The sequence below is a fragment of the Varanus komodoensis genome, unplaced genomic scaffold, assembly GCF_004798865.1.
Source record: "Varanus komodoensis strain SLA01 unplaced genomic scaffold, ASM479886v1 scaffold10, whole genome shotgun sequence".
NCBI classification, from domain to species: domain Eukaryota; kingdom Metazoa; phylum Chordata; class Lepidosauria; order Squamata; family Varanidae; genus Varanus; species Varanus komodoensis.
In genome coordinates, this window is record NW_025335269.1 from 31,613,874 (window position 1) to 31,636,460 (window position 22,587).

The following is a 22,587-nucleotide window of genomic DNA, read 5'->3' on the forward strand; positions in this document are numbered from 1 at the left end:
ACGCACGCACCCGGACACTTTACAGCCGAAGGTGGCTGCATCAGTCAGCTGATTTGGAAGGTCATGAAAAAGCAGCAAATTAGTTTATAAATTATTGTTGTATTTTCACTGCTAGGGAAAGGGAGAGGTACTTGGAGGATTTTCTGCCTCAGGGGGCAAAAGAACTTGACTGGCTTTGAAGTACCAGCACGTACCTTGACTGGGGTTGTTGGGTGGGGGAGGCACCATTCGCTTGCCCTGCCTCAGGCAGCAAAATGCACTAAAATAAAGTATACATGAAATAAATGAACATGAAATGAATGGAAGAGCCCCCTTCTGGGGCAGATCTCTGCTGCTCCAGCTAGTCCGGGGACCAGTGCCCTTGGGATTGGGGCAGGAAAGTAACTCAGGATTTTCTCAGAAGTAAATTCCGGCACCTCTAAAAGGAGTAATTCCCTAGCGATTGTGAAAGTACGCAGCCTATGAGCATGAGTTATGCAAGGGCAGATTTGTGTCTGCCCTTGCTTGCCAGTGTGCCATGTTTGGATTGTAATTAATCAGTAAAGGCCCAGACACTCCATCTTCCCCCTCTGGATTTGGGATCAAAGACCAAGGAAGGGGATGAGCATGTGGAGTAAACTCTAAGCAAGCGCAGTTGGGGACCTTTCGTGGTTCTCTCCTGAAAGCAAACGAGGTCAGTCACCTTGCTTTCTCTAACATTTAAATTATAGCAATAACTCTAATTATGCACGTTTTGCATGCATAAATCAGCAAGTGCAAATTGTGCTTTTCTCCCCTTGTGGGCCAGATCCTGGGATCTTTTTGGCATCTGGCATCACCCTGAAAGGAAGCTTTACGGTCATTTTCTTGTGCTTTCTTTCCCAAGGATGCAAGGCCCTGATACCAGCCTTGGCCTGTGGAGTACAAGTCAGGCTGTGTCTGGCCTCTGTGTGTGTGTCATTGACAATGTGGCACATGAGTGGCATGTGACCCGTGGCATGTGAACTGGCTAGCTTTCCTGAGCAATCTATTCTGCATATGTTTTGAATTCTCTGTGATGGAGCCACAAAATGGTTTTGGTTCCATTGTCAGGCTCCAAGTTTTTCTTGATGCTTAACCTCTTGATTGTGTCTTGGGTGTAGGTGATGCACCTTGTAGTCTGTGGTTTGGTTCACATTTTTGCACCATCTGCTTTGTACACAACATTATATCCATCCTTATACAATGTGACACCTTTGTAGTCTGGATTGAGTTGGGAACCAGAGGAGGACCGATATGCATGGATTGTACTGCTTGATGGCAGTAGACATGTAAGCATATGCAATAGCTTTACACCTGAGCTGAGCTGTTGGCAGACTACTGGCCTGAGAGCCCGAGGGAGCCTTCCACCCAATATTGCCTGCTGTTGCTGTTAGCCCTCCAACCTGGCAGCCTGTGTGTGGACATGCCTGGAGAGCTTGCATCTCCAGCTGAACTGAACAAGAAGTTCCAAAAAGTGAGTAGGTGATGGATTTCTGGTCAGATACCCAGGGCAAGATTCAGACATTTAAGCTCATCAGCCATACCAAAACTGGTGTGATCCCAAACTTCATGATGGGATTAGTGCTCATCTAAGTAAACCCCAGGCAAGAGTTGCAGAACACCAGGCTGTTGCATCACTATTGATAGGTTTATCTCACACTTGGGTGTTCTCCACACTGGGGAAATCCCAGCTTGATTAGAGTGGACAAAAGGTGCTTGATATGTCAAAATTGGCATTCTTTCAGCTTTTCTTTCATCCAGGAATGTTTCCTTCTGGTTAAACAGTATAAAAACCCAGGGCTCTCTCCTGCCTGCTGTTCCAGGTCTCTAAATATTTGGGTGCCACACATTCCTGGCTCATGGCAAGCTCCACATTCCTCATTTCTCCCACTGGCTTTCCTTTCCATTGCTGAAATCACTCTTAAACCATGGAACCTGGGATCCTGGCACAAAATGCTGCGAACCACTTCTCTTTAGCCCCATTCTACTCAAGCAGAGCCCACGCCCAGCCTTTTTCAAGGCTTCTTCCTGCAGTACCATATGGGGTTCCTCTAACCACCATGCAGTCTTCAGATGATCTAACAGAATCTCTGGAAGGGATTTTCTACCCTGCCCCATCCGTTGGAGAGGTCTGCACCTCTTCACCCACCTTCTTATTATGTCTTTGTGAACTCAGAAAGATTTGTGCAGGCTCTGAAACCAGCTTTGAGGAAGAAGTGGAAAGGATCAAGAACATGACCAGGGTCCTGTTCTGTATCCCTCTTTGTTTCTTCTTCAAGCCCCAAGCCCACTGCAGTGGCTGAAATCCTCTTCAGAATTCATGCAAAGCCCAACATAATCTGGAATCTTTAGACGCAACAAGGGGAAATTGGGAGTATCACACAAGTGCTAAGTTCTGGTGTGGGTGTTCTGAATATAGTTGCGCCAGCTTTTGCCATGGGACTGTGTGCAGGGACCAGACACTGTGCTCCATCTGTAGCTAGAGACAAACCACTGTGAACTCTTCTTCTTTCCCCAGGCTTGCAGTCCTCTCCTTCATTCCCGTTTTCCCCTTCTTCTCTCCCAGAAGTGTTTGAACCCAGAGTTGCCTAGCCCTGGTTACTGCAATTCCCAGGAGCCACAGCCCAGCCTGTTTGTTCATCCCATCCAGGCCAGAACCACACATGTTCCGCCACTCCTAAATGAAGCTCCCCTTGATTTACACATCAAGCATGCCTTTAAACTCATTGCCCCATATTTGGGTCCTGTATATTGATTTTTATCCTTTGTGTTTCACTCTCTGCCTTATATGATTAATATGCTTAGAACTGTTGTATATGAACTGGTGAATTCTTCATTGGAGTATGCATAGGGCATATTACCAACAAGCTAATTTCCAGTGCGATAACTGTGTACATTGTTTTGTGAGTGCACACATGCTTGTGTGTATAAGAAACCATCCAGCTTTGGAATAGACTTGTGTGTGTGTATCACTGAGATGGATCTGCCAGAAGATGTGCTACTGTCAAGGTGAAAGATGCCATATGCCCATGTATCATGGAAAGTCATGTGTGCATACATGTATCTGGAGAGGACATTCATTAATGGAACCAAATTTTTTCTCTGGACCCTACCTCAAAGTATCACCCAGCTATCAAACTCCATTTTGAGAATCAGCAGCCTTACTTCCCACGCAATCATTCAGAAATATGGATTTCCATTTGGCAGTGGCACAGAGACAGGCCTTCTCTGCGGGCTGGCCACCCTATGGGCCAGTCTCTCCTCTGAGATATGTAAGGTCTCATCACTGATGGACTTCAGGTGTTTATTGAAAGTGCATCAGTTTAGTGTGGCTTTTGCCCAGTCAGCCTCATGATATTATTTTGTGGGTGTGTGCGATTTTTTATTGTATTCATTCTTTTTGCGAATGCTTCTTGATTTGCTTCAAATGAAAATGCTATGTAAATAGTATCACTGAATTAATAATACATTAGAAGGGTTACTTTATTATTTGAAGGGTTGTTTTATTAATTAGTGCCTGTTAATAGCGAAGTACATGTAAGATGGCATTCTTAGGGAAGCAGTGAATTTCTAGGCTTACCAGAATTTTACCTTGGAGTATGTGTGTGCTTTTAATCAAGTCTTATGTAGGAATCATAACAACTCATCCTTTACTGCACTAGGCCTTATGCACATTGCACATTATGGAGGCATCCTCCAAAATGCAAATGGCAACAGCCTTGGAAAGGTTTAGGGGAAATCCTTAGAGGACAAGTAATTTCATATAGCTCCCACCATCTTCTTCACCTCACATCTAATAGTTTGAAGCACAAGTCATGGATACTGACATAAATAATACAATATTTCCTGCCTTGGACAGGTTATGTAGTACATCTGCCTTCTTTAAGTTGTTGTTAACGTTGTTACATTGCAATTGTACTCTGCCTTTCTTCCTCTTGCAAGAAACCAAAGGCAGTTCCCTGTTTACTGCAGAAAAAGAAATAGATTATTTTTTAAAATTGCCCAAACACATCCATCTGACACGTTCTTCTAGGCGTCTGTTCTCTACTTTTCTTCTATTTCTATCCATGCCATGACATTTCTTATCCAGAGGTGCTCTTCTCTTAGACTTTCATCAATCACTGAAGCACTGAGTCAATTTGAAATGTACTTAAAACTGATTTTCCCTGCCACCCACATATAATGCTTTCCATAAGTGCTATTCTTCATCACTATAGAAACCACCATCTCCCTCTGGACCAAGCACGTTTGAGTGTTAAAATCTGCCATGCTTACTCACTACAGTCACACGATTTTTCCAAATACGGAAAAACCTACACTGGACTATACATTTCATGCCAACATATTACATGTTCTCAGATCTTGAACTTAGGGTGCATTTTATGTACACACCCAACCAGTCTCGCTGAGTCTTTAAAAGGCCCTGTCTCTTAAGGCCACCCCTATTTGTAAAAAGAGATATATGGACAGGGGAGAAGAGGGCATTTGCTCAAGGTGGAGGACACTCTGGCAGAAAGATTCAAAGGGAGGCAGCAGGAAACATAGCAAACTGCCAGCTAGTCCAGGGCAAATCGGATAAGAGCAAAAGAGCTCATAAGGGCCTCTTACCTTTATTCTGGGTGCCTAAATGAAAGATCTGGCGGCTTAATGAACCATCCTCTAATACTGCCTCTGCTTCCAAGTCTGCTCCAGAACTGAGAGCCAAGCAGAACCTGAGGAGCATGTTCTTTCCTGCTTTGCTGCTACATAACCTCTAGCAGCACTGTGGTATATCAGAATAGTACAAACACATGAGAAGAAATCGAGCATTCTTTCACTTTCATGACTATTAATTTTAATAACCTTATCTATTGATTGCTATTTCATTATGGTTAATTAATAGTACTATTTTCTGAAAAGTGCTGATTAGACACAGAAGCAAACCTGGAGGGTCATGACATTATCTAAATCATTCTTTAACATGCATGATTAAGGAATGATGAGTATATGTTAAAAGCATCATGTAGAAAAGTCCTGTGATTTCACTTGGAGCATGCCGAGGAAAACATTTATGTTCCATATAGTTCAGGGGAACTTGCTCTACCATCTCTGGTGTGTTAGGATTACAGCCTTAAAGCAAATTAATATTTTTGCATTTGTGTGAGAGGAAAGTGTGTGAGTAACTGCCTAAACAACTGCAGGGACCTATTTCATTGGTACAACCACTCTATCAGTTCCAAGGAGAGGGCATATAGATCCCATATCTGGACTGAATAGAAAATGATACAGCAAGAAAGTATTTTCCTAACTGAGTTGCACAAAACAAAACTGTAGCTAGAAACGAGACCTGAGACAAGTTTTTACAATCAGGTCCCTCTAGAGGCATCAGCTGCAATTCCCCTCATCAGCCAACAAAGACTACGACTTCAAATAGAGGGCTGTCCTCTGTAAAGTAGAATGTATGACCATGCTGGAAGGGGAAAGTGGGAGTTACAAAGCTACGCAGCCAAAGGAGACTAGGTCAGAGAAAGCTGGTCTGTAGAATGGCAGCCTTGGGTAGGAAGGTGAGAACCAAAGTGGCATTTCATGAAAATCACTGCCTGTCATCAAACAGTGAACTAAAAGATTGCACAAATCTGGACCCAGGTTTCAGTCACTCGCTGTTAAGTTGGAATATTCCCTGGACAGACTTTTTTCCACAGGCTTAGCTTTGATGTAGCAATAAAAGAGAGCAATAAAGAGGGCTCAGTAGCAATAAAAGAGGACACACATTTGCATAACAGCTGCAAATGCTAAATTATACACAGATGCAGAAGCGGTATCAATAGCAATGCTGTGCATCAGACCCCCATGGGGAAGACTGTGACCACGGCTCCTGTGTGCCTACCTGCTCAGCCTGCACTTCAGGTGCCACCGATTGTTGACAGGTCCTCCACGGGACCCCCCTGCTCTCCTTTCTTAGGGTTCTTTTTCCTTAAAGCAGACTTGGACTGGACAGGCCTTCAGACAAAGCAGGGATGGGGAACATGCCCCCCTCCAGATGAGGATGGGGCTGCATGGCAGCTGAAGCTAGGGAAACATGGATTCAGTCAAATCCATTCTGCCCGTGTTTCGTGAATTAGCAGCTGTGGTTTATTCCACCATCCGCTCATTGGCTGATTTGATTCTATTTTTTTAACCAGAATTTTGTTCTACTTGTGCTAGTTCACATCAGTGCTAATACACTTAAGTAATGCATATTAGTGCACGTGAAGAAGGCCTTTGAGTCTCAGTCTGGCAGCTTAAGAACATGAGAATCCAAGGGAATCAAGCCATGCATCCATTCCGTTAAGAGGGGTAAGGGCATGAGTTACAAGTTTCTAGTTGTAACTTTCCACATATCCCTAGTAGGGCACCTGGTAACATACCCTCGTATGTGTGGTCAAGAGATCTGCAGAGCTTATGACCTACCTGTTAACCTAAATGTCTGCTTAGTAGCAGAAGTACCTATATGTTTTAAGATGGCAAACATTGTAACAAAACCAGGTCTGGGATCTGATTTCTGGTTTTGTCTTATCAGAATGTAACAGTCCCCAGAGCAGTGTCTGTCTCTTTGCTCCACCCTGAACAAAGCCTTTGCAAATACAGTCTGTCCTTGGTGTGATCCTTGAAATTTCAAACTTTGCTGCTCCCAGGACTGGTCAGATGTATAAAAATCCAAAATTAGTTGAGTCTGTTGCAGATTTCTCAGACATCCATAACAGAGGCAGATGGAAACTGGAACTCAAGAACATGAGGGGAGTGACATATCTTCCATTTTTTAAATAGAGGATGCTTTCAAAAAGAGGACTGTCCTCTGTAACGTAGCCTCTATAAAACAAGGCAAGACAATCTTAGGGCCACCCTAATGTTGCCCCACTCTGCTGTAGAACCCAGCTTGTCCTAGTTTCCACTGTAATAACATTTTATATGCCAAGATCAAAAACAAAATGCAAAGGTAATTCCTTATCACTGCCATGGAACATGTGCTTATCTACAGATAAATGCAACTTGATCAGGGAAACCTTTTCATTTCTATGGCTTATAAAATAGAACTCACTATTTATAGCTAGTTCAAAAGCATCACCATCAAGCCATTAAACATAAAAAAGCTCCTCTGAATTTTAGATACTGTATAACAAAGCATCAGAGATCCTGTTGTCAGCAAAAAAGAGCCTTTTGGGCAAAGACTTCCTTTGAACAGAAAAAGTTTGTACTGATTTTGCAATCTTCACAAATGAAGCACGATAGCTTCCAAAGCCCAGAACAAATTGAATTTCTGAAAAAGAGAAGGGGGGGGGCAAAAGAGAAAACAAAGGATGCCAAATTCAGATTAATGCTAAGTTAATTTGATATGGGAATACACAGTACTTTAGGTGGCAAGTATTGGATTGTAAGTGTTCCTCTGCACTGGAGTATATGGTAAATGTATTGTCCAGAGCTGAAGTGATCCACTAAGCCACTCCAAAATACTTTGCATCACTACATGGCCCAGTTTGCAGAGGGCTAGCTCACTGAGGGTTGTTTGAGCCATGATCAACTTCATTGTGTGTCCCAGCTGTTTTGATTGTGCTGGTCAGGGTTTATGCAGTGTCTTTTTTAACCTGGTCAGAAAGAGTTATTCAAGGGTTAGAAATGCTTGTTTAATTCAGCCATGATTTACTGTATTACTGCTTGAATAACTCATAATTACGAACAGCACAGTGCAAACACAGACTGGCACAATCAGTGGTTGCACAACTGAAGTGGTTGCTGCACATGCCTGGCACGGAGGTCAGCTAGTTGAGCGTTGGCCCATGACGAGCCAGCTCTGCTGTGTGAACTGGCCTGTATGCTCACTGGGAAAAATTCCTTATCCCCTCTACTGCTTGGGAAATTGCAGCTAAACTCGGGGACAGTATGAGATTCTGAGGGGTAGCAGATGACCTCACTGTCCCTGCTGTTAAAAATGAGTAACAGCCATGCTGCATCCCTGTGAGCTCTGGATTCACCACACCATCGGTAACCCTCCATGCCCTGTGTTAGATGTCATTGGGGCAGCCCCACATGGAGGCATGGATGTACAGTCTTACGTTTAGCTTAGGCCTTAGAAATTGGGGCAATAGTAAACAAAGAGCCAGATTTTTTTTTCAGACCTGTGAAATCAGCTCTCTTTCTCTTGGATCATTTCCCTGAAGCAGCTGGCATTTCTTTTTTTTTTTTTCAGTTTTGAACTTAGGAGTTATTGCTGAATTTACGTTTCAGCATCCAGCTAATAAGTGTGTAAATTTAATTTCTTTTCTGCTGTACTGAGATAATGCCACAACAGCGAAAGTTATTTGACTGTGCGATGATTGCTGAGGTTGCCCTGGCTGATCCTTGATGCGCTATGCATTAAGAATCCTTTGGCACATAGAATTTGGACATTTTCTGCCCTCACATCAGCAATGATTTTTATCTTGCACTGCTTTGTAAAAGGCACTCAGAGGAATCCAATGGAGTCTTTGAGTGCCTGGCTAGAATGGCTATTACACTTTCCAGAAATTCTCCTCCAAGCTGCTTGTCCTTTGCCGAAATTCACGTCTAACAGATGTACCCATCTCTTCTTCCAGAATGACATTAAAGTCTTGTGTGTGCTGACTCTGGGTAAACACCATGAGATTGAGCAACCTATAAAGAGAACCAAGGGGGCTCTGCTGCCTTCAGCCATGAAGGTTTGTGGTCAGAGGCTCACTTTATGCGCTCTACCCATTTTGAGACCCAAAAGGCTTTCCACCCAGCCTGTGCCTCAGTAGCAATCATGGTATTTCAGTGCTACCATGTGCATCCCTAGAGGTTTCACAGTAGCTCTGCAGTCATTATGCAGATGGTATTGCATTCATCAAGTCATGCTGCTGGTACTAAAACATGATCAATATTTGGTAGCTTGCCGCAGCACAGTGGGAGATTCATAATTGCATCTCCATCAGCCAATATATTCCATCAGCTCTTTCACCTACCTACAGATCCACTCAGAGACCCAAGTCCACAATTAGTATCCAGGATAGCTAAAACATAACAAGTGCACAATTCTATCTGTCCTATGATTTCTATGATGCTGGATGGGAGATGTCATGTTGGGGAATGTTCTTTCTGTCTGTCTGTCTGTCTGTCTGTCTACAATTGAGCCTTTGGCAGGTAGCAACCACAGTAGTTAAGTGGGAAATCTGCAGGCACCCGTGGAGTACCTAAACCAGATGGTGGGGATATAGGGTGGTGCTGCTGAGCCTCTTTCAGCTCAAGGACTGCATTACATTTTGCAGAAGCCAACAGAGGTGGCTTTGGAGTGACAGGTGGGGCCACAGGCAAAGGGGGAGGCCCAGAAATATTGAGATTGCTCCAAGCAAGCCTTAGGAAAAGTATTTCAAACTTTTAGAAGTGTGCAGGGGCTGGGGAGGTGGGGAAGACACACATGCACAAGCCGGGAAAATACCCAATGCTTGGTGTATTTTGAATAAAAAGAGGGTAAGGCCAGTGAAAGGAGATCCGGCCATCTAGAAATCCTCCAAGGTCTGGTTTGGACCTGCAGTTCTGCACCCCAATATAGAGAGTTGTATCCAATGTTAATCCTATACAGAGTAGAGCCCATTAAATTAATGGGACTTATGTTAGACTAACATTGGATACAATGCTCAGCGGGGGAAAGAGATCCTGCTACATTGTGTCTCTGTTTTAATGCTGTATTATTTTACTGGAATTCTTGTTTTGGATTGTGATTTTAGTCTTGTAAACCACCCTACCCATTGCAATTGCAATTGCAATAGAAAAGCAAGGTCAGAATCATTACGAGAATAATAAGTAGTCTACATGCCCAGCTGGTGAGCCCCCAGAAGCCTCTGCCTAGCTGCAATTTTTCCACTACTGACACTCTGTGGCTGCTGCACCACTCTAGTAATGCAGTGGCCACTGGAGAGAACAGGGGAAATGCCGCACGGTGAGAACTGTGCTTTACACTCAGTCTTGAAGTGGCCAAGCAGGGAAGTGCAGGACTGGTGCTGCCGTTAGGCAGAGCACGGCAGCGGCCTCAGACAGCAGCACGGAAGGAAGGAGCTGCTTGGTGCAAAGCGAGATGCGGTGTGTCCTCTCGGCTAGCTTGCTGCCTTCAGCTGCAACGGAGGAAACGGTCCGGCAGCTGGAGACAAGGAGGCAGTCCAATTGGCTATTGCACATGGCATGGGAGGGGAAGCCACCTGGTGCTTCAGCTCAGGCAGCAAAATCGTCAGACCCTGGAAAATGGTACCAGCCTGTTTTTGCCCAATGTTCTGGTTTCAGAAAACAAACAGGACTGCAACAACACATTGCGGTGTGGCGCACTCCCTGTTCCGATGCCAGCCACTTCACTCCATTCCCCTTTCCCATTACTTTTCTATTCCCCTCGCTAGCCCATTTCCTGCCTGGTCACGAGGCATGCTCAGTCCTCTTCCTGGCACCCCTCTTGGGTTTTTAGAAACATTTATACCTCCCCCAAAGGTGGGGCTCCATCAAGCCTTCAGATACCTCCCTCCTGTGCTTAGTGCCACATTTTACTAAATAAGCAACATTCCTCACAGCAGGGAACTGAAAATAGAAGGAAAGAGGGGCTAACATTTAGATGAGTTGTCATTCCAGTGTGTGTACTGGTTAAACAGGGACAAGCCACGGGCGGATCCAGTGGGTTCCATCCAGAATTCATTTCAGTACAGTATGAGCAACACCCCTGCCCTTGTTGCTTTTTTGTAGGTGTTGCTCAGAAAATTGGAATCGGTATTGCCTAGATATTGTCCGGGCCACTTGTCCATGCTAGGCTTGAAGCCTCCATTGTCTGATGACTTTTTAGTCCTGAGTGAGGAATAACACAGTCGGACTAGTTACATTTAGTTATGTGATGGTTTAGTTACGTGATTTATGGATTATTTAAACCACTACAGCATAAAGCATCACGGCATGCTTGACTCTGACACACAGCCTAGGTCTGGACTGGTGTCATTTCAGCCATGAACTTTCTCCTGTGGGCAATCACTCTAGATGTGTTTTTAAAAGCAGAGTTGGTGGTGAGCTCAAACTCTACGGGAAATAAAAGTTGAAATTCCACTTCAGAGAACATGAGCTATACCCTTTGGCTGCATGGCATTTATGTTACACCCACCTAAGTCCTTCCATTGATTTTTATTTATTTATTTTTCAATTTATATCCTGCCTTTTTCCTACAAAGAGCTCAAGGCAGCTTGCATCTCCTCCTCCATCTTATCCCCACAACAACAACCCTGTGAGGTAGGTTGGGCTGAGAGTCTGTGGCTGGCCCAAAGTCACCCAGTTGGCTCCATGGCTGAGCAGGGACTAAGAACCCAGATTGTCTGAGTCCCAGTCCCACGCTCTTAACCACACCACCACACCTGGCTGTCCAGATTTCCCTGGGTTTTCAATGGATGGCAGCTCTCATGCATTCAAATAAGGCCAACAGAAGCAAATGGGCATCAGTATGTATTTTTATAACATTATTTATTGTGGAAAAAGTAGCCATTGTATGCCAAGCAGAGATATACAGGTATATGTTTCTATCATTAGTCATAAAAGACACAATTCAGCCAGGAGAGAAGTACCTTTAAGAATCACATTGATTTTGATGGAAAGGTTAAGAGGCCCGTTAAGGGTGTAGCTGATAGAAGCAGAGTCCACAGTACTGATGCTGAAGAAGCACTAAAGTCAAGGAAGACCAGTCAGTAGCAGGAACTAGGACAGAAAACGGCAACTAAGAGCCATTCTACACGAGGCGTCTGTTGTGCACTCATCAGTCCCTACTCGGGCTTGTTTACAGCTTCTTCAGATGACATTGTGACCCTCTAGTATTACTTTTGTTCCACAAGTGCTTTTCAGAGGGGGGAAAATGAGATATTATTTCTGCTGGTGAAAGAAAGCATGATTTCTTGGCACCCAGAGGATATTTGGTGGAAAAGCAGGAAAGGAAATGCTGCATGAGCACTGCTCAGATCTCAAGGCTGTAACAAGGCTGAAAGTAAAGGTGGCAGATTAACAATGTGTAGAAAATCCCCAAGACAAAGGATCACTAGAGACAAGCCTGCCTAAGAAAGGCCTACAGACAGCTGTTATCATAGCACAAGTGTCTGGGACATGGATTTATGTACCTATAGCTAAACTATCCCCTTCCTAGTTATCTGCTAGCTAACAAGGTACAGCTGATCCCACCTCCTGACTAGACCTCAAATGGTGAAGAGCCCCGTTATCTCTGGGTTTCCTACAGTCTGCCACCATTTAGTTCATGGACCTTGAAGGGTGGTGATGCCATGGGCTGGCCTGGGTGGTGTCCTTAGGGGGCAAGGTGTCCTTGGGACTGGGTAAGTCAGCAGGCTTTTCTGATTCCCTTGCTATCAGTTATTGGACTCCCATGCCTTTTCCTTGACTGTTCAGACTAAGCCCTGACAAAAAGTTAAGAACCTGATGGAAGAGGGCCAAACAGAATAGTCCTCCTTCATTTTCCCCTTCTCACTTCTTCATCTTTAGATCTCTACCACTGCTAAGACTAGCCCAGCTTCTGTTTGAACAGCTTGATGCAAATCCTTGCTTTAGATCCAGCTTTAGTGCATGAGGACGGTAGTCACTACTAGATGCAAAATGTCTGTCTACATATGTGCTTGCAGGACTTCAGTGACAAATATTAATCAGTCAACTGTGAGGTTGAGAGTAGTGAACTAACCAGTCAATGGTTTCCAGTTAATCTTTTCCTGTTGCCAGTCTTCAGAGAGTGCCCCCGCTTGTATACTCAGAGAGGCACCAGCCACATCAAAGGCAGTTATCGGCAGACTTGGGGAAACGCTACAGTTTGCAGAAGGTCCAAAAATGAAACTTGTACTGTGGATACACCAGAACAGCCAGCGATCATGCTCAGCAGATGTGGAATGTTGATCACTGGGGGAAAGGCTACAGCTCTGTGGTAGGGCACCTGTTTGGCATGTTCAGTTCCTGATATCTCCAGGCACAGCTAGGAAAGCCTCATATCCTGGAGAGCTCCTGTCTGTCGGCACAGACCAGGTGTGTTGAAACTCAAGACCTGCAGGCCAAATCTGGGTTGCCTGGAGCCCTAGTCCAGCCCTGCCTGATTTCTCAGAAGCCCCCCCTCCCCCCAACTGCCAATCATTTGCTGAATTCCCCAATTTCACCAAAAGAAAAAGTACCTAAAAGGGTGGAACACCTTTCCTAAGACTTAGTTACTGGCAGCAGGAGCTTTAAGCTGCAACTATGGTGGTGCATTTGTACCTGATCCCATGACTTTTCCCTTTGGACACCCTCTTCTTGCCTTTGGCTCCTACTACTGGGATGGACTTCTGAATGCTTCTTTGAAATTGCATTTTCCCCTCAGGCTGAAAGGAATTTGACACCCAGATGCAGAGATACTAAGCTGGATGGGCCAGTGGTCTGGTGCAGTCTTAGGCAGCAGCTGCAAAAGCTCAGCAGGGCTTTGCCAGCCTAACACAGACAGATGAGTGCCACAATTTTTAAGGGTTTTAAGGGATGGGGTGGGAGTGGGAAATGCCGTAAATCATCCTGCCAAAGAGTAATGGGGGGCGGGGGAGGTCTAGAATGGCAATAACTTGGTTGTGGCCCTTTCTTACATTCTTATTAAAAAACTGCTTGATGCCAATTTTGGAGAAAACAGCTAGTGTGGAAGCAGCTGTTATTCTGGCAGACCCAGACTTGTGTCATCACATGCTGTGCTGTCATAGGCTAAGCTAGTCATGTACAGGCCACAGGCTAAACTGAGCACAGACCAGCTTTTTTTTCCCACACAGCCACAAGAACCGGAAAAGCTGCTTTCCTGATGACATGAGCCATACGGAGATTATGTGCATGGCTGTGCATGCCCATGGCTTCACCCGCACAGGGCAGGCATGCCTGAGCAGCAGTGGTGATTGACCTTCATACTGCCATCCACTGAGAGGTTCTGTGGATGACCCTTTTCTTGAGGTTTATCATGTAAAAACTTTTTTTTAAACCCTCATAATCTAAAAGTAGATTCCCACTGCTTAAAATCAAACAGCACATGTGTGATTTCCTTTGGATCATTTCTGAAAGTGGAATGGATAAAGCTAACGGATAGTTATTTTTATTTTCAGTCTCACATTTTCAATAGAATCGGTGAGTATATAGAAAATACTACTACTTTTTCAAATAGCAAAATGCATCCATTACTTAAAAAAAAAACCCTTATAGCTAGCAGGAATCGCAGGGGTTTAAGATTAGCTGTAATGACCTACATGCATCCTCTCCGAGCGTTTTTCCCGGGAGCAGGGTCCGCGCAAGGCTGAAGCCATGCGCGGCTGTGGCAGCCGACGGGAAAAGAAAGCTGCTGACACAAGCAGCCCGGCCCTCTCCGCACTGGCGCTCCCTCCCCGCCGCCTGTGTCATGCTGACTCACTCCGCAGTGACAGGACGATGAGTGGCAGACCAAAGTCTAGAGCCACCGTAGGGCGCACCCTGCGGAGGAAAGCGCCATTATCCACGGCCAGCCAAACCTCCTCCTCTGCCAGCGGCTCGGGCAGATTCAGTCCCTGCCCCAGTTAGGGCTGCGTTGCGCAACAAGCAGGGCTCCACGCGCAGCCGGCGCTGCCGGGCCTCCTTTGGCTTCGGCGGCGTCATACGAAGGCCCCGTTCACTGGCGCGCTTGATCTGTGCCAGACAGGAGCCAAATGACTGGCTTTTGCATCTCCGTGTCACCGACCCTCTTTCGAAGCCGAGTTTTAAGTTGCGTGCAGAGATCTCTGCAAACACGCAAAAGCACGTGCGCGGCTTTCTGCTGAGGGGCGAACCTGGTTAAGCCCTCTCTCCCCACCGTTCCTCTTTGCCACCCCCGCAAAGCCTCAGTTTTAGTGTTTGTAGTGTTTGCTGCCCTTTTGCATCACGTGAACCCCATTTTCAGGCAATTATCATCATCCAAAGGGGTTGGCTTCTGCAATGGGGGGAGGAAACGAGGTGACAGGTTCCCTTTTTTCCTGGGTAGGCGCTGCTGGGCTTGTTGGGAGGGGGAGGGAGTGGATTACGCGTGCAGTCCTATGCATGTTTAGACAGATAAAATGTCCTACAACTCCCAGCATCCCAAGCGAGCGTGGCTGAACACGCAAAAGCTTGCTCTCGTACGTGCAGCAGTCGCTGCACTTCGGCCCAGGGGGAGAAGCGGCGGCAGGCGCCATCCCGCTCGTCCTTGGCAGGGAGAGGCGGTACAGAGGCCGGGTCGCTTGCCCGTGTTGCCGCCGCCGCTTCCTTCCTCGCCTACGGAAAGGCGGGGCGAACGACGAAGGAGGGACGCGGCTGCTCGCGTCGACAGCGCCTGTTGCTGGCCGCGGCTTGAACAATAGCGGGGAAGGCCTGAAGGCTGCAGAGGCGGCCTGCGTGGGTGAGGCCGCCGCTGAACTGTCTGCGCAGCCGCCGTTGAGGGCGTGCGGGGAAGGAGTCGGCATTACCTGGTTCGCCGCCTCTTTCATTTCTCCCTCGTCTTTCTCTAGTAATTGTGAAAGAAGCAGCAGAATTAAAAGTGAACAGAACACAAACACACGTGAAAAGAAAATGGAAAGAATCCATGCAAATATATCAGTGAAAACACCCGCACCACCATGCAACATCTCCCTCCTTGGTTGAGCCGGAGCAGGAAAGTAAAGTTTGCGAGAACATGCCTTCCGGAGGTTGCGGTGGGGGTCGGTAAAAAAGGGGGAAGGGAAGTCTGAGCCAAAGAAGCGCCCCTTCTGCAGCTAAGTCTGTTTTGCAAAGGGACATTTCCGTTTCCTTGTGTTTTGTTTTTGCAAAATGCTTGTCATCCTCGCTCTTCTGCAGCGGGGAAATCTACGGTGCGTTCTTCCGTTACAGTCTTTAATACAGCACATTAATTATACTTGAGACAGGAATTCACAGAAAGGCGTAACCACACCACATCCCGAGACTGTTTGCTTCAGTCGGAAGCTGGGACTTAAAACACATCACGGAGGCTGAAATTGTATTGAACAACCAGAGACAGGCAGATAGTTTTGCGGCAGGGGAGCCAGTCTGGTGGTAAACGTAAGAACAACAAAGCCACGGAATATTTACAAAGCTCCGGGGACTGGAGGCGTGGGAAGATGAGAAGATAACAGAACCACCAGCTTTGGGCTTGAAATCCAGGAGGGGGAAGGCCTTCGCCTTTAGGAATACAACCTGCGAGCTGAATCCAGTACTGAAAATGCAAATTTGGAGAGTTCCCCTTCCCTTGCTCCTCCACAAGTCTCCCATATCTTCCCAGGAAGATCCCAGTAGTCCTGCTAATACAAAAGACTCTCTGTAGCATATTGGGGGGTATGCGCAGGAAGGAGGGGGAATTTGCTGCCCCAAGATGTGGTGATAGTCACTAATTTGAATGGATTTACAATGGGATCAGACAAATACATGGAGGAGAATGCTATCAAAGGGCACTAGTCATGATAGCTAGATAACACTTCCAGGATCAGGGGCAAGATAGGGTGCTATTGCATTCACACCCATCCCATAAGCATTGTGTGGGTCAGTGTGGGAACAGAATATTGGACCAGGTAGACCTTTGGTCTGATCCAGCATTGCTCTTCTTATACCCTTAATCGCAGCTCCATTCTGTATTAAATACCAAAGAGAAGGCCCAGGTTTCTTCCAAATAAGTGGCCAGGGCAACTTATTTTATACAGTTATGTGTATTTTATATTGTTATTTATGTATTTTAATTTATTTATTTGTAAGCCGCCCCGAGGCTTTGGCGAATGGGGCGGCCTAGAAATTTTCTAAATAAAATAAATAAAATAAATGTTCTTGATTTTAAGGTTGCCCATCTTTTCTGGCAAGACTCCTATCAGGGCTGGCTCTAGTTTTGAAAGGTCCTTGGTGGCACTTGGTTCAGAGATTTTTCAAGCCTACAGCTAGTGAAAGAAGCTCTTCTCCATTGCTGGGTCCTCCAGCTCCTGAGCATCCTTGATGGTGCTGATAAAAAGAAAAAGAATCAGAAAAAGCAGCAGTTATCTGGTTCTAGCTACCATATAGTTCCCACAATATCTTCAAGGTACTGTTGCTCCAAGGTATCAGTGTGGCAGGTAAGCATCCAAAGCCTTCAGAATGGGCTTCTCGTCCCACGTCCCCTCGCAGGGGGCCTGGGAAGTTCCTCCTCTGGGGTTCCTCCTCTGTTGCAGCACTGTGGGAGCTAGCCACGGTGCTGAACACCACCCCCAAAATAGGATCACTATCATGGAACACCATGGCCAAGTCCTGAAAAGCTACAATGGATGAGGAGCCCCACTGGTTCACCAGCCCACCTGGCCTTGCCCCCACCAGTTCACGTCTGTTTAGATAAACAGTTGCTGTATTTTGGTGTGCCGTATACCAAGGGTGGAAACCACAGGCCTGGGGGCCAGTAGTGGTCCTCCTGGGACCTAGTCCTGCTAGCCAGACTTCCCCAGAGAGCTACACCCCATTTTCTTACTAGCTCTCCTTTTCCTGACAGCCAATCATTTGGTAGCTTTCATGTTTTCATATATTTTTTTTCTATTGCAAAAGGTTAAAATTTATCTCTCAAAAACTTTCATTATTGGCACTGAGGGTGCAATCTTTTACATGTTTAGGGAGGGAAAAGGCCCTACAACTCCTAGCATGCCTATGCTGTGGGATTTTTTTCTGATTAAGCATGTGTAGGGCTGTGCTTCTAGCTGAAGAATTTAAAGCTGAAATAGGGTGGCAAAGGGTGGCATTTTTGGTGTTTGGGCTCCTGCCCTTTTGCCCTTCTCCAAGAGCTCTGAAATGCAATATGGCCTTCAGGATGAAAGTGGTTTCACAGCCCTGCTAAATACCAAGGTACAGCAGGATCACCACTCAGGCCCTTGGCTAGCTACTGTACTGCTGGCAGTCACACAAAGGGAGGGAGGAGCGCCACACAGAGGAGCTTCGTTTCGTTTCATTTATCACTTTTGTACGCTTCCCCATAGCCCACAGGGCTCTCCGGGCGGCTTACAATAGATAAGAACAAGTACATATTCCATAGACATACAATAATACATTAAAGTGGTACAAGTAAGCAATGCAATATTTTAGCTGTAGGTGATACAAAATCAAACCTTAATACAATAATATACTACATAATGCAATACATAATGTCAATACATAATACAATATAATACATAATACAATGAATAATAAAGAAGAAGAAATAACCGTAATCCACCCCCAGAAAAAGTCCCACCCAGGAGGAGAACCCAGTGCAGCACAGCTCTCGGGTTCTGGCCGGCTCCTTCAAAGTGTCTCTCCTTTCCCTCCTCCTCCTTGACAGCGCGACGCTTTCTCTCACACAAACAGCAGCATCAAGTGAGGTTGAGCTGGAGACCATGGGGAGAGCGCAAGTGGCCCCCACACTGGTCTGCGGCGGGTGAGATGCTTCACCTGGTGCATGTTTGTCTGCCCTGCAGGAGCTCCCTTATGTGCAGAACACATACTACACAAATACCACCCCCCACCCTGTGTCTGACTTTTCTTCCCCCATCTTCCATAGCTCCGTCAGCATGTATTGCTGTAGCTCTGGATGATAACATGGAAAAGTCAGGAGCAATCCAGATGCCCTTGTAATAGCAGTGAGGTTCTTCCCCAACCAATTAAGCCCTTCACAAAATCACACCCCACCCATCTCCTTCCCACTGTACTTTTGTGTTATAATGAGAGCTACTGAGTAACAACAGCATCAAGATTATAGGTATTCAAAACACGGATGGTCCAGGCACGGCATCTGGAGTGACTGTTTCAGCAATTGCTCAAGAGTTGGTTGTGAGAAAAGGGCTGAACGAAAAACTGAGAGCTTTTGCTGGCCTTTTAACACAGGACTGCCAGGCCACCTGCAGACTGCTGGGAATGAGTGTGGAAAGGTGGGCTGCTTCCTTTTCTCAGGTGGTTTTCTTTGCTTCATATGTCTTTTCATGGCTTTTTGGGGGCTCCTGACATCCTCCAAGTGTGTTGTCCTGACTCTCTTACATCATCTGCCACCATTGGTGAGGGCTTCACCATTTTTGCCAGGTGGGTCCCCTGCAGTCTTCCTAAATGCTTTCTTAATATATTTGCTGGACTACTTTCAGGGCTATAATGAAGCGTTGACAATCTGGACTTTCACTGAGAGCCACTAATTCCAGCAAATGAAGATGTCATGGACATAGTGAAGAGGTCCAATGGGGAACTGGTGCCAACCAGATGCATTTTCTAGGTCAGCCTTCCCCAACCTGGTGCGCTCCAGAAGTCTTGGACTATTTCCAGCATTCCTGCTCATTGGCCATGCTGGCTGGACTGGTGGACATTTGCATCCAAAACAACTGGGGGGCATTGGCTTGGGAAAGGATGTTCTACATCTTGTCTTTTTCTATGCTTTATTGCAGTGTACCTCTTACTTTCAGTATGTCTAATTGCTTAATCACACGGTTTCTTAAATAGGCTATTGAAACAAGTAGTTAAAATAAGTCACAGTTAACATCTTTGTTTTGGAATCTGTAGAAAGTAAGCAGAGTTATGCAACAGGGAGGTTGCTATAGCAATTACTCATTGAAGAGCAGGATAATTAAAACATAACAAATCCCATAGAATATGTCACTTCCTTTGCAACCTGATTTACTGTGCCTAATCCTTTTAGGGTAGCACTTGAGTCCTAGGGCTCAAAATGCCTTTGTTCAATGACTTTCTCATTGTCCTGCACAATCTGCTTGTCATCTGTCTAAATATCTTTTTTTCCTTGCAGAAGTATTACATTTTCTAGGATACAGAGCTGAAATGGTAACACATGCAATAGCTCCTGTACCAGGGCATGCTGTCACAATTCCTGTAAGTGTAACGGAGGATTTGGTGCTACACCTGAACCAGTGCTGGGAATGTTAATGTAAGTTTCAAAAGCATAATCATAGTTCACCATCTCAGAAAGCCTCTTCAGTTTCAAGTACCAATACAAAGGCTACTTCCTTCCTCCCTTGTTATAGCACTACTCAAACCATGGGAAAGTAGTAATATCACACTAAAGCATCTATGTGTGTTTGTCCCACCTTATGTTGGAAAGGCTCACTGTCACACTACCCATGAGGGTGCTTTCTGCTTCTTCACAAAACATCCGATACTTGAATAGACCTATGAAGGTGTCCAGTTTCTATCAAAACTCCACACTCAAGGAAGGAGGGTGGAGTCCAAACTCTGGAAAATCAGGGTTCCACACCATGTAGGGAGGGGGGTCCTTAGGAGGGCAACGATATTGACGACAATGGGCAGAGGGTGGGGAGCAAAGCTAGCTGGATCATCCCCATTCTCCTTCCTTGAGTTCAGTGTTTATGCAAAAATTCAACGCCGGCTATATATGTGTGTGCATATTAGATTGTGCATGCATTGGAGCTTTTTATCGCACAGGTGGGGATGCTTATATATAAAGGATACATACATGAATCTGTTACTTCAGATTTTATCAATACCTTTTCCTCTGGATTTACACTTCAAATTCTTTGTTTACAGTAAAACTGTTACTTGTTACAAGTTTGAGAGCAGAAACTTTGCTTTAGTTTGAATGTGTGCTTTTGCCTTGTATCTAATGCTTTGCAAATGCTTAAATTTAGTAACAAAAAGAGCCAAATTTCATGAGAAGATAGGCAGAGTTTAGATGAGTCATGTGTAAAGCTAAAATGATTAACCGGATATTTATTAAGCAATATAACATTGATTTACAGTGAAGTAATTTATTTAGAGGTTTTGAATGAATAAAAAGATTTCCCAATTAATTAAGCAGTGGATTTTTTTTCAAAAATGAACTGAATTATTTTTTATGTAAGTACATTAAAAGTGGCATGTGCTATCTTTGTAGGAGTGCTTCTCCTTCTCCGATGCAGGACGAAATGCCTTCTAAGAAAATGTCCACTGTGACATGCACAGAAAATACCTAAACAGAGCAAATTGTTTTCTTTGGAATTTTTTGTTCATATGCAAATACATTCAACTGTGAAAACCTTAAAATATATCAGATAAATTCAATATGGCTGTAATCCTAAATACACTCAGTAGGAAATATGACCCACTGATTAATTCTGAATAAATCTGCAAAGCATTGCACTATAAGAGTCCAAATATTGTTTATATTAACTAAGAAGTAAGTTGCAATATGTTTCATGGTGCTTAGTCCCAGGCAGGTGTTTATAGAATAGATTATACTTCCAGTAAGCAATTGTGGCACTAGAAAGTACTTCAAGGGGCTGTCGTATTATGTGAAAGGTGAAGTTTTAGTTCAGGTAATCCAAGGAATATCTCTGAGACAGAGATGAAGAATTTGTGTCCTCGAGATGTTGTTGGATAGCAGCTCCCATCATGCCTGAAGGGAATTGGAGTCCAACAATATCTGCTGGGGCAGAGGTTCCAGCAAAAATATCTAACCTCTTGCATGTTGCCCAGGCCAAGGGTGGGGAACATTTTTTTTTTGGCATTTCAGTTTTGGGGGAGCTCTTGGGGGGCTGCATTCCAGAGGGTAGTGCAAAGGCAAAGGGGGTGGAGCTAAACAATATAAAAATACCAGAATGTTTTAGATGAAATTTCTTAATATTAGTAACCAAAGCTTTGGAGGTGCATTTCAGCCCTTTAGAATGCACACAAAACCAGGAAACCACCAAACACTCCGTGACTGGAGGCAAGGAAGTGAAGCCTGGGAAAGAGTGCATGGCCCTCTGGGGAATTCTGGAGGTCTGGAGGCCAAATTTGGCTCAGGTGCCTGAGTTTCGCTACTCCGGGCCTAACCATGCCATAAAATATCTGGCACTGATTTGACAGTGCGTGGAACATTAATTATCTTAGGACCAAAGTAGATAAGATGACATTTGAGTAATTAGCAAGGGTTGGAATGCCTTTTTAAAAGTACATTACAGGCATGGGGTGCTGGAGGAAACTGGAACCTGATACTAGCCAGGGATAGAGGACTTCAACACTTACCCACACATGTATGGCATTTCCCACACCAATGCCTGCTGTTTACAGCAGAAGGAAAGCTCCGGGTCCTTTAACTTCAATTGGAGAGTTAAATATACTCCTAAAATGTCTTTTGTTGAAACCAGTAGACTTAGAATTAAACATGTTTGACTGGAGTGCACCTTATTTGTGCAGGTATGATTGCAACTTTAATCATTTAACTGTGCACTTCTGTTGTATTAATTTCAACAGGACAGCAATGCCTCAAATGCTTTTTGGAGTGCAACTTGCATGTTCATAAAAGACACGTGAGAATGCTGTGGTGGGAAGGACAACGTCCAGCCACACGTCTTCTACCAGCAAGCAGTACAGAGAATAACAGATGGTATGTTGTTTCAGCCTCCTTTCTGCATCTCTTGTCATGCTGCTCACCTGGAAAGATTCCCATTATTCTGGATGAGGTAAGAATAGTACAGCAAGCTTCCCCATCCTGTGCTTTCCTTTGTGAGAATTTTGGTTAAACCAACCTTCGCAAACCTCCAGGTATTTCAAACTGCAACACCTAACATTCCTGGCCATTGGAATTAAAAGTCCAAAACATCAGGACAGTGCTAGGTTGGAGAAGACTACTTTACGATA

General features: G+C 45.0%; 1 long non-coding RNA gene across 1 annotated transcript; it reads right to left on the reverse strand.

Moving 5' to 3' along the window:
- Nucleotides 1-11,476: 11,476 nt before the first annotated feature.
- Nucleotides 11,477-14,373, reverse strand: LOC123017694. The gene is made up of 2 exons (XR_006413647.1): nucleotides 14,265-14,373; nucleotides 11,477-12,001 (listed from the first exon to the last, which is right to left on the reverse strand). It is a non-coding gene; the product is annotated as an uncharacterized LOC123017694 (long non-coding RNA).
- Between the last annotated feature and the right edge of the window lie 8,214 nt (nucleotides 14,374-22,587).